Below are 12116 nucleotides of genomic sequence, written 5' to 3'. Positions count from 1 at the left end.
AAGGGGCCAATCCCACCATAGCCCTCGACCTCCCTGCTCCGAGAGGCAATGAGAAGAGAAAGAGAAAACAAGAGAATAAGTCGCCATTGGAAGCGCGGCAAGCGAGATAGAGAGGTAGAGAGAGAGTTCTCTTGGTGTGCACTCATGCACACAAACATAGGCGTGTGCGAACACAGGTGGCGAGTAAGCCCGGGCATCACCCGTCATCGACCCGATTTCGACGATCTTCTCGGCGATTTTCCTCTATGACTCGGCATAGACGGCTCAGCACCGGCTTTGAGCATTGACGGCTCGACGGCTTTGATTTTAACACCGATCAGGCGGCTATTCGGCTAGCACGCGTTTGCACGACGACGGAAGGCGACATCGAGCGTTTTCCTCGGTTTCTACTTAGCGAGAGCAAGCAAGAGTGGCAAGGCTCTCCTCCGGTGTAGGTTTGCCATGGACTTCCATCCCACGCCGATTCAGGAATGGATTTGGCTTTGACGAACATCCTCAATATCCCGACCTCAACACAGTAGGAGACAATAGAGCGAGAGCAGCATCGGCTCTCCTCTAGTCCCCATCAGGAGTGGCCCAGCTCCGACGTACTCTTTCTCTAGTTTTTGGCTTCAACGACACACATACGACATATTTGGCTCCGATGGCCCATTGCGGAGCGGGTTTTTACCTCAAGTGCGCTCAGTTCTTGGCAAGTGTTTTTGATTGACGAGTTTACGGATTGATGAGGTAGTGTGTGTCAGTTTCCCAACGATTTTGCTCATAGGTTGCACAGTCTTTGTAGCACAGCAGATGCCGCACATGTATTGCTCATGTACAATTGTGTGGAACATTCTAGAGAGTTTTTTTGCATGGTTTGGTGTAGTTTCATGCTATGTATGCATTATGTGGATACAGTTTGAGCTAGCTATAGCTCACAGGTAGCATGTTCGCAAGTATACATGTGTTTTTGGATAGGTATATGTCCATAGAGCTACTCGGTCAGAAGTGAGCTGTTTTGCAAAGTTTTTGGCAGTTCATGTATGCCATTTGTGGATCCGTTCACTGCTATACCGAGTGTCTGTTTTGGTGGAAAAAAAAATTGGTGAGATTTTTTTGAGTTTTTGCTCAGTTTACAGGGGAAACTCTGTTGAATTTTCCAGATTCTCGCCATGGTTTATGCGTATTTGCAGCTTACTCTCTGATGGTTTAGTGGTCGATTATACTCCCACTCTAGCAGTTATCTGTAGTTTTTTGGCTTGTGGTTTGCGTTGAGTTTTGGCTCATTTTGCAAAGGAAGCTCTATTCATTTTTTCCCCGTCTTCTCGCCATAAAAGTTTGCAGTGTTATGCCATCTTGTACAATGGTCGATATATTCCCACTTTGACAGTGATTGAGTGTTTACTCTCACTTTGACAAGTTGTGTCAGCTTGGACACAGTTTGGTGTTCTTGTACCGACTCTCGTAGGAGTGAGGTTAGTGTATGCTTGTGTGGCTACAGATAGACAGTCACACGTTTCACAGGTTTTTGCAGATTTTTGTAGGCAATTCTCTTGTGGGATGCATTTTGAGCTAGTTTTCTCTCTACTTTCGTATGTGGTTATGCGCTTTACGCTCGGTTGAGCTGTTTGTCCCAGTTTATGCTTGATAGCAGATTGTGGAGTTGTTTTATGTATATGCCAGCATCAATTTTGATGAGATTGGTCATGGTTTTAAGGATTGTATAGTGGTCGAGTAATTTCCCACTTTGTTGTCATTTTTGCATTTACTTATGGCAACAAACATGTGTGACAATGAGAGACGGCAGTCTCGTTCTTGCTAATACTTGCTTTGTTGGCATTGTGGTCACACAAGGCACATTATGCGCCATTTTTTCTCAGACGTATGAGATAGAAATGGAGATGTATGTGTGATGCAGATATGGCTTTGACACATGTTAGAGAGGCAATTACAGTGGTAGTCTATGCCACTAACGGTGATGTCAAGCTTGCCTCGAGTGTATCCCTTGCAGATATTTCTATGGATTGCACACTTTCTCCACAGTGGTTACTAGATAGCGATGTTGCTTTCTGTGTCACACCGCATCATGACTGGTTTAGCACCTTTTCTAGTGGGAGTTTTGGTTGTGTCCATTTGGCCGATGGTTCAGCGTTTGACATAGAGGACACAAGAGACGTTTGTTTGTCTTTGCCAGTGGTGCGCCATACACGCTTATAAACCAATTTTGGTATGTACAAAGTAGTGTGTATATGCATGGTCATATGTATAAAAAGATGTAAATACATGCATTTGGGAGCTTTGCAAAGTGGTTTCAAGTTCTAAAAAAGATGCAACATGTACATGCTCGGATAGGGTATCGGGGCCTTGGATATGGTTCTAGGTGGATTATTTTGGCTCTATAGAATGTGTTTGAGCTTTTTAAAATGTAAATAATGCAAGCAACAAGTGTGGGCACTCTCATCCAGCCCGAGAAGTTTGGGACATGCAGTAACTGTCTATTTACGGTGCCTGATCTGCAGTGATGCGTGCACCGCCCTAGAAGTGGTCAAAAATAGAATGTGGGGATGTGGAAAAGTGATTTGGGTATTGAGGATCAAGCGCACACAATTTGGTGAATTTTGGAGTCCGTTCGGAGCTTTTCCCGTGAAAAATGCCCGTCGGGGGTCAAAACTGGCCAAAACTGGGTTAAAAAGGGTCAAAAAATGACCAAAAATGATGTGAAAAGGCTTCAATTTGCCACATCACTCACAGTGCCATGAGTGTTCTAGATGAGGGAGTATTTTTGAAGCCAAGTCCTGGCACTTTTACCTCTTTGTGTGTGGGAGGAAGCAGGATTCCTACAGATGGTCTAGTGCAGTCTTGTCGCATTTGCGTCCTGTTTTCGAGTGTATGGAGGAGTGAATGAGAGCTTTCTCTCTTCAATTTTGCACTTGGAAGAGTCTATGGAAGTTCTGAGGTTTCCATGGATGTGTGTGTGCGAGGAATTGAGGGAAGAAGGTGCGGCTTTTTGCAAGACTATGTGACCTTGTATCGGTGCCATTAGGGTTGGCGCTACTCCAAAGAGTCCAACAAAGTGGAGTTTGGTGAAGGCTTTGCAATGGTTTGAGAGAGGACTTTTGTGGTTGGAAGTTTTGAGTTTTTGATGGTTTTTCTTGTATATTTTGGTCACCATCAAGTGTGATTTCAAGTGTTGATCAACTCGACTCACCTTGTAGTGCCTGCAGGTAGGCAAGGGTTTGTAGGTCGAGGCGTTTGGAGTTTGAATTGAGCTTGTGGGTAGTATTTGTATTGAGTTGTTCAGTGGTGGTGTGTGTGGGTTGGAATTTAAGTAAATTCCTTGTGTGGTGTTGAGTTGTCTGGGTGTGTGAGTGTGCACACGGCGTCTTTTGCTCCATCATCCTTTGGTGATCCCACTGGGGAGCGAAAATTTGCCGGTTGTGCACCCAAGTGAAGCGGTTTTGCTGTGAAGTTTGAGCTTCTTTGAAGAAAAGTGGTGGTTTGGTTGAGGTGCAAGACTTCAACTTTTGTAGAATTGCTCACGCAAAGGAGAAGCGACTCCAAAGAGATGGCTTATAGTCGGCCAGTGTTCACAAGGAAGGAGGATGTGAAGGACTGGATTACGGACTTTGAGTGGCATACGCTTGGTATGCACATTGTGAATGATGAAGCAAAGCTTCATGTATTTCCTCCTGCGCTCAAAGGAGAAGCTCGGGATTGGTTTGAAGGTTTAGAGGAAGACAAAAAGCAAACATGGTAGTAGGTGAAGCTGGAAATTTTTGACAGGTTTGGAAAGAAACTAACCGCAACAGAAGCGACAACAAAATGGAGAGGTTTGCAGCAAAATGTTTATGCTAACTTTAAAGAGTTTTTGCAACACGTCAAAGGACTTTGGGTTCAATTAGAGGCGGCATCCCAAGTACCCCCAGGGGATTTCTTTAAAGTGTGTCACTTTATGGATTGTCTCCATCCAAGTGTAAGGGAGAAGGTCGATCAAGATGAGCCTACTACATTTGAAAGAGCTGTGGAAATTGCCGAGGCCAAGAGCAAGAAGATCAAGAGAAGGTGGGAGCAAGGCATGACACATGCTGAGCCAGTTGTGGTGCAACCAATGGTGTGCGCGTATGTCGTACGTGTCAATGCAAGTAACTTGCCGATACACCGTGTGCGAGCCACAAATGGCTCCAAGCACACAACAAGCCTAAACTAGTAAGCTCAAAGAAGGCGATGGTGTGTCACTCACCGCTCTACGCTTGCTTCATGGAGGATTCCTCGCCACGAAGAAGAAGGAGCCGCCGCTTTGCCGCGCTCAACCACTTTGCCACCGCCGTCGTGCCTTCGTAATGCTCGATCGCCCACACACACACTCTCTCTCTCTCTCTCACACACACACACACACACACATACACACACACACACAAGGAGGTGAAGAAGAAGAAGATGGAGATGGAGATGGAGCAAGAGCACTCTTCTATTGCACAAATGAGAGAATGAGTGAATTTTAGCTTTAGTTGGATTTTATATGAGCTCGCCCCATTCACACTTGGGCGCCCATTCACACTTTAGGTTTAGTTGGCTTTTATATGAGCTCGCCCCATTCACACTTGGGCGCCCATGCTTAGCCAACTAATCCCTTGAATGTTCCAGTTAGAGTGCGCCTCTCATCGGCGATCACTCTTACCCTTTTCCTATTGGATCGACAAGCCCGGTACCTGACTCTACCAAAAAAATAATACAATGTCCGCCATAGGTTACAACGTCCGTCGTAGGTAATAGGGTGTCCGTGAGCCGTGAGGGTTAACATGCCCCCCTTCCTGATGTAGATTCCGTCCTCGGAAGCTATTGAGTTCAAGCTTGTTATGTCCATGTTGTAGAGCATCTGGATTTGAATCTGCAAGGCAAAGTCATTGTTTCAACAAGCGAAATTATATTTCCATAGATCATGAGGGGAATGTAAAGTACATGTGGAAATGAGTAAATGCAAGATTTATGAAATGTTAGACTGCCATTAAGGACAAATAAATCGCACTTTGAGTAAATTAATTAATCAAGAGTTTTGGGCTTATGGGTGAGTCTATCAATTAGTTAGCTATGACTAAGGTTAAAACAACTACTCTAGTACTAGCTAAGCTAAGAAGATTATCTAAATGCAAGATTCCCTAATTGTGCTTTTCAGCTTTGATTAGTCAACTAGCTCTCACAACTGCAAACAAAAGCTTGAAATGTTAACTGTAAGCTCGATGGAAGTCTTTTAATTGTCATTCATTTTTTTCTTTTTCTCTTTTTCTCTTTTTTACTTTGGTTCACAATCATTTGACGTGTGTGCTTATTTTGTATGTCCGGGGCTTTTTGCTTCTCAAGGAAAAGAGCCCACACTGGGAACCTCTAGGGCTCTAGTACCATAGACAATACATGTGAGTGAAGTACCAAATCAAGCCAGGATTTCTCTTGCAGCATTAGATTTTTCATTTGTGGCACTTATGTTTTTTGCTTCCATTTCCTTTGTATTCTCACTAGTGTTTTTGTTGTTTAAGTGAGCAAGTTTCTCTATGCCTTAAACATTCCTAAGGTCTCAAATACTCAGATAATTTTATTAGCTAGGCTTAGTGGTCAAGTAAATGAATTAACCTAAAGTCACTGTCTCCTAATCTCAAGGCTCATCCATAAGATTAAACTTCAGTTCCATCAACTTAAGCAAAGACAAATTTATACATCTATAATGGCAGATAACAAACATAACTATTGCACTCAAATAAACCATGAAAAATCATTATTAGCAATTATACATATCCACCAACATGAATCATAGAAAGTAGTACACCTAGAGGTATGGAGTTGCTCATTTCGTCGAAGCAGATGTCCTCAGTCATGTGGATGGAGATCCATATAAGTCCTACCTAACACATCCAAAAAAACAAGCACTATACCTCTAGGAGGCATGTCAGTGTGAAAAAATTAAAACTCCTAGAAAACAAACTCAAAACACAATCCAGACCCCTAACCTACCTATCTGTCATCCCTTTTAGAATCAAGGAAAGAGGATATTATATAAACCGGGTGGCCACCCTAAGGCTAAACCTCTATCCTCATCATCTAGATAAACGAAATCATTTTCCGTGAGGCCATAGTCTTCCTCGGTCTCTATTATTTCTTCTTCATCATCCTCTTGCGCAAGCGTGTTAATCAAGAACCTCGCGATGTGTGGATACTCATCCTGTGCAAAAGAATAAGCATGTGCCACCGGAGAAACATTCGCTATTGGGTAGAGATCACCAGTTATCCATAGACGTATCAGCCATTCTAACTCCTCAAAATTTCGCTCACGTGCAAGTCTCTCTACCAAATCCCATTCGCAAGAAAGTACAGGGTAGCAGATGTGAAACACTTGAGAAAAAGAAAAAGGGTACCTTTCATAAAAAATAGAAGTGCATGCGTCTGGTGAACTGGCCATCTCTGAGAATACAAATAGATTTGGTTAGGTCTTTAAAACATGAGTTGTTTTTGTGTGTTGCTTGATGTGACATAGTGAATTTAGACTTATGTGTAGGATCTGATAGGGTGCTCTCTCGTTGCTAGTTGCTCTTGCTCTTTTACTTTTTTATCTTGTTTTTGTGAGTATAAGGCTTTATATATACATTCCCTAAGATTGGAGATTAAGAGGTCAGGGAGAAAGGTTGAGAGGGAAGCAAGTGAATGATGGATGTCAACAAACACTCCCCCCTTCCTTGGGTAGATCATACCGTTTGAAATGATGTCATCACCCTTTGAAACCAGTTGTTCCAAGTTGTTATAGGTGAAGGCTTTAACCAATAGTTTTCGACCGCTCTATGCGTTTCATCTAGTTGCAAGGGTGGTAAGGTACTCTCCCATGATTTTATTTGCAACATCGTTGTAAGTGGTGAACTTACAACGGGAGGTGTAAACTCTTTCTTGCTTGTATGGATATGTACAATGGTAGGTGGAGGTTGTATCGAAGCTTCTATTTTCGTATAGGAACTACATGAAGAGCAAGAAGCTTCATTTGCTTTCCTTGTTCCTGAGCTATGTGGAACAAATCGTTCTTTCTTTGGTACCCAAACTAGCTCTGGAGCAGGTGTGTCGCATTCTGTGATTTTTTCCTTTCCACAATCTTCAATTTGTTTTGGAGCCACAGGATTGAGCTCACATGGGCCCGGTGACAGGTAAGAGTACAATTTACGTTTGGGCACCCAGATTTGATCATTTCCTTCATAGTATCCTTGGGCTTCCAATAGTCGTTTAAGAATCCAACGCAATGTTTCTTTACATTTCTTGGAGTGAGGGGGACGTTTCTTACGAGTCTTTCGTTTTTTAGCATCAGACATGGTTACTAAAGAGGCTTTAGGGACCCACTTGTATGTTTTCTTTGTTATATTAGGATGGTTCTTGTGTGTCTCAAGCTTTCTTTCAACTACATCAGTTGAAGCTCTAGAGAGTTGGGCTATGGGGACGTATGGTTCAACCTCTTGGACATGCAATGTCTTGGGTTTTATTTCCTTAGGCAATATCTCAGGGACTATGGCTTGAGTGGTAGGGATAAGAGTTGGTTTTTGCGTTGTGAAACCCCCAGTCCCCCAATCAATAGTGCATTTGGTGGCTATCATCCACGTGCATCCTAGGTTTATATTACCCTCCATAGTTCCAATAGGCATGACCAAAAAGTCTTGAGCTACAACCCCATTGTCATAACTGACAGAAGTGTGCCAAATTCCAAAAACCGTAGTTTTTTTCTTGTTGACACCCTTGACTTGGATAATACTCTCAGATAGAGGTGGCTTCCCTAACTGACACCACACCCTATATGATAGCAGATTATATTTAGCACCCGTGTCCAATAAGGCGTTACATAGCACTTTTCCATAGGTGCTATTTAGCTCAATAGGGTATCGTAGAGGTGTGTCAGAGTCCAACCAATCCTCGTCGATTTCAACATGGAATGCATGTGTGACTCCAAGGTTAGCCTTTCGTTTTCGTCTTATACGTTGTTGTCGCTCCTTAGCCTCAGCTTGAGCTTGTATCTTCTTCAAATTTATTTGTGCCTTGGCTTCCTTTTTTGTATGGATGGCATGCAACTCCTCTTGGCTTAAAGGATCATAATATCTTTTAAATTTTCTCCCATTGAGGAATCCAATGGTTTCAACTCCATCAAGAGTCTCCACACGAATGGTTCCTTGTGGGGTGATCTCACATACTCTATATGGTCCTTTTCCCGCATATTTTAACTTTTTCTTTTCGTTACGCACTCCATACATAAGGACTTTATCACCAACATTGATATCATTGTTCTGTAGATGACGGTCAAACCATTTCTTCCTCCTATCTTTCTCCACAAGTGCATTTTGCACAGCTAATTGCCTCTCTTCATCTAGCCTTTCAAGGATATATAATCGCTCAACTAAGGGGTTACCATCCCAACCTTCTTGAGAAGCTACTCGAAGACTAGGAACGATAAACTTGGCATGGCATAACCGCTTCTTGGCCATACAGCATCTTGAATGGTGTGCAGTTAATGGCAACTTTATACGCAGTACGATAAGCCCATAGAGCTGATGTAAGCTTTAAATCCCAATCTGTGCGATGAGCTTCCACCGTTTTGGTTAAGATAGAGATTAAGGTCTTATTGGTGCTCTCAGCTTGGCCATTTGCTTGTGGATAATAAGGTGTGGATTTATGGTGAGCTATCATAAAGTTGGTAGTGAGTTCTTTTATTACTCCATTTATAAAATGAGTACCATTGTCACTCACAATCTCAAAGGGACAACCAAATCTTGTAACAATGTTTTCAAAGAGAAACTTGGCAGTTGACCTTGCATCGGCCTTACGTGTCGCCCTGGCTTCCGCCCACTTTGTCACATAGTCAGTGGCAACGATAATATATCGAGATTGAGTGCTACGAGTTGTCGGACTAATTGGGCCTACAAAGTCTAAACCCCATTTTTCAAATGGTTGAGTCACTTTAACAGGATGTAAGGGCATCCTATCCTTTTGTTGTGTGATCTTGTAACATTGGCATTCATCACATCCTTTTGCAAAAAGCGATGCATCCTTAAATAAGGTTGGCCACCAATAGCCTGATTGCAACACCTTTCTAGCTGTTAGTTCCCCTGAGAAATGTCCTCCGGCTATACCCATGTGGGCTTCTTGCAGTATGTATAAATACTCATCCTCACGGGCACAACGTCTAAGAATATCATCCTTCCCTAGCCTGTAGTAGAGAGTTCCTGCAATGATAGAGTAAGGTTCACATTCTTTTAACAGTTTTCGAGCTATGTCCTTACGAAGCTCTTTGGGTGGAAAACCATTAACTAGAAAGTTCACAATCTTCTCACTCCATTCAGGTATGGTTTTGACTAGGAATAGAGAAGTATCAGGCAATTCATCATCCACTCCAGTAGGGGCTTCCCCATTGGGTATGCGAGACAAATGATCAGCCATGACATGTCTTTTACCAGGTCTCACCACAATGGTAAAATCAAACTCAAGGAGATTAAAAAACCATCTTGTAATTCTTCCCGTGGAACAAGGTTTATTTACTAGATACAACAAGGCTTGATGATCAACATAGAACACAAACTTGTTGGCCAGAAGGTAGTAGCGAAATTTCTTCACTGCATAAATCATACCTAAACCTTCTCGCTCTGTAGTGGTGTAGTTTCTTTCGGCATCATTCAACTGACGACTTGCAAAGCTAATGGGGTAGTCCAGTTTATGTTCTCCTGGTTGAGCTAGAACACACCCAATAGCAAAGTTCGATGCATCAATATGCACATGAAAAATTACATTTCAATCGGGCACTCGTAGAATAGGAGCGCTAGTCAAGGTCTTTTTCAATGACTCATAAGCATGGTCACACTCCGTAGTCCATTGGAACTCAATAAGAAGCTTGTACAAAGGACGAGCTATCTCGGCAAAGTTTAAAATAAACCGTCGGTAATAACCAACATGGCCCATGAACCTTTGAACTCCTTTATAGTTTGTAGGTGGTGGCAATTCTGCAATGGCTTTAATTTTGCTCTCATCTGTGGAAATCCCATTTTGTGACACTATATGCCCTAAAATGACTCCATGTATAACCCAAAATTGGCATTTGAAAGGGTTTAAGGAGATGCGATACAATCTACACTTCTCAAACACTTTTCGTAAGCATGATAGATGTTCTTTCCAAGAGGAATAAACACAAAGGTCATCTAAGAAAGCTTCACAAAACTCCCTCAAATATTCTCTAAAAGCAATGTTTATTAATCTTTGAAAGGTAGCCGGGGCATTGGTTAAGACAAAAGCCATAACACGAAATGCGAACACTCCAAATTCGGTTATAAAGGCTGTTTTAGCTTGGTCCTCCAGCGCAATTGTGATTTGATTGTAGCCAGAGTACCCATCCAAAAAGCTATAAGCTTCCTTCCCTGCAACTCTTTCAAGCACATGTTCTGAATATGGCAAGGGGTAATGGTCCCTCCTAGTGGCGGCATTGACCTTCTTGAGATCCACGCACACTTTGAGTTTCCCATTCTTTTTTGGCACAATCACTATTGGAGACACCCATTCTGAGTGCTCAATAGGGTATATGAATCCGCATTCCACAAGCTTTTCAATCTCTTCTTGAACGATCTTTGCATATTTAGGATTCATTGGGTAGGGTCGTTGGTGAACTGGTTTAGCCATGCTATTCATGGGGATTGTGTGCTGCACCACGGAAGGTGGAACACCTTTCATATCATGATAAGTCCAGGAAAATATATCCCTGAGTTCCTTGAGAATTTCTTTAAGTACACACTCCTCAGTCTCGGTCAGATCTTGGGCAATGAAAACAGGTTTAGACTCTTCTCTTGGGTCTGCTAACTCTATTTCCTTAACTATCGCTAAACCATCATAGACTCCATTGCTCCCATCGATAGGTTTTCTTTGAGCCTTTGTATACACAACCTTACGTTCCTCCGTGGTATAGGATTTGAAATGTTCAGGTGCAGGGTGTAAGTCTGTGGGGTCTTGTTGTTCTGTGGACTGTGATTTAACTTCTGATTCCTTTTGTTGTTGAGCTAACTCTCGATTTTGTCATCTCCTTACGGTATGGCTCAACTTTGGCTTCTCTGTAGCCTCTAGTTGTGCGATGTCAATGGGTTGTGGACTACACCACATAACGCTTTGAAGGTATTCACCCCAGTTATCTACCAACTTTCGATGAGCATCACATGCCCCTATATAATTAAGCCATTCTGCGGTAGATTTCTTTTCATTTATTCTAGCATGCACATTTTCTCGATATCGTCGCCTCTTATATCTCTTACTCTTCTTGTTTAATTCTCGATTACGGTCGATTTCTAGTGAAGACTCACTAGATGAATCACTACTTGTGTCTTCTACTCCCTTGGATAGATTATCATCTAGGTTACCACTGGGCCCTGAATGGTTTGTCCCCACATTTGCACTAAGATTTAACTCAGATTCTTTGTCCTCAGAGTCAATTTCAACTGATGATTCTGACCCCAAATCGTGTGGGCTATAGTCTTGTGAGGCGCTACTGGTTTCAATGCCAGTCAAACTTTCATCTTGTAGATCATCAGAAGCTATATGCATTGCTTCTAGCATGTTTAAGGGTACAAGTGGTGGTATTTCATCCCCCTCAGGTGTTACCCAGGTCGTCCCCCTATTTCCCCAAGTGTCTATGGTTGCTGCTAGGTGGACCCAATCCACATTGTCCGACTCAGTCATCCCAGGTAGTACATCCATATAAGGAGAATCTTCCCCAACATCAGTGTCCGCTTTACACATGTAACAATACTGCAATGGGGCCGAGTGAACTGTGGTGTCAGATCTATGATCGATTATAAACCTGTTTCCTAGAGGACGTGCTCGACCCGTCACAAGATCCACTCGAATGACAGAATCTTGGAACTGCAAGTAGACATGGTTTTTAGACCAGTCATGCACCATTTTTGCTTCCCTCATGAAAGGACGTCCTAAGATCATCTCCGATGCCATAGTGTGTTTGGAGAAATCCATAACAATAAAGGTAATCCTTATTTTATGTCCAAAGACCTTGATCTTGAGATCTTCTAGCATCCCAATAGGTTTAACAATAGACCCATTGGCCATCTTCACTACTATGGTTGTGGTCGCAAGGT

Source organism: Adiantum capillus-veneris, chromosome 16, assembly GCF_014529385.1.
Source record: "Adiantum capillus-veneris isolate H3 chromosome 16, ASM1452938v2, whole genome shotgun sequence".
NCBI classification, from domain to species: domain Eukaryota; kingdom Viridiplantae; phylum Streptophyta; class Polypodiopsida; order Polypodiales; family Pteridaceae; genus Adiantum; species Adiantum capillus-veneris.
The sequence above is the reverse complement of the archived record's forward strand: the minus strand, read 5'-3'. Positions refer to the sequence as shown.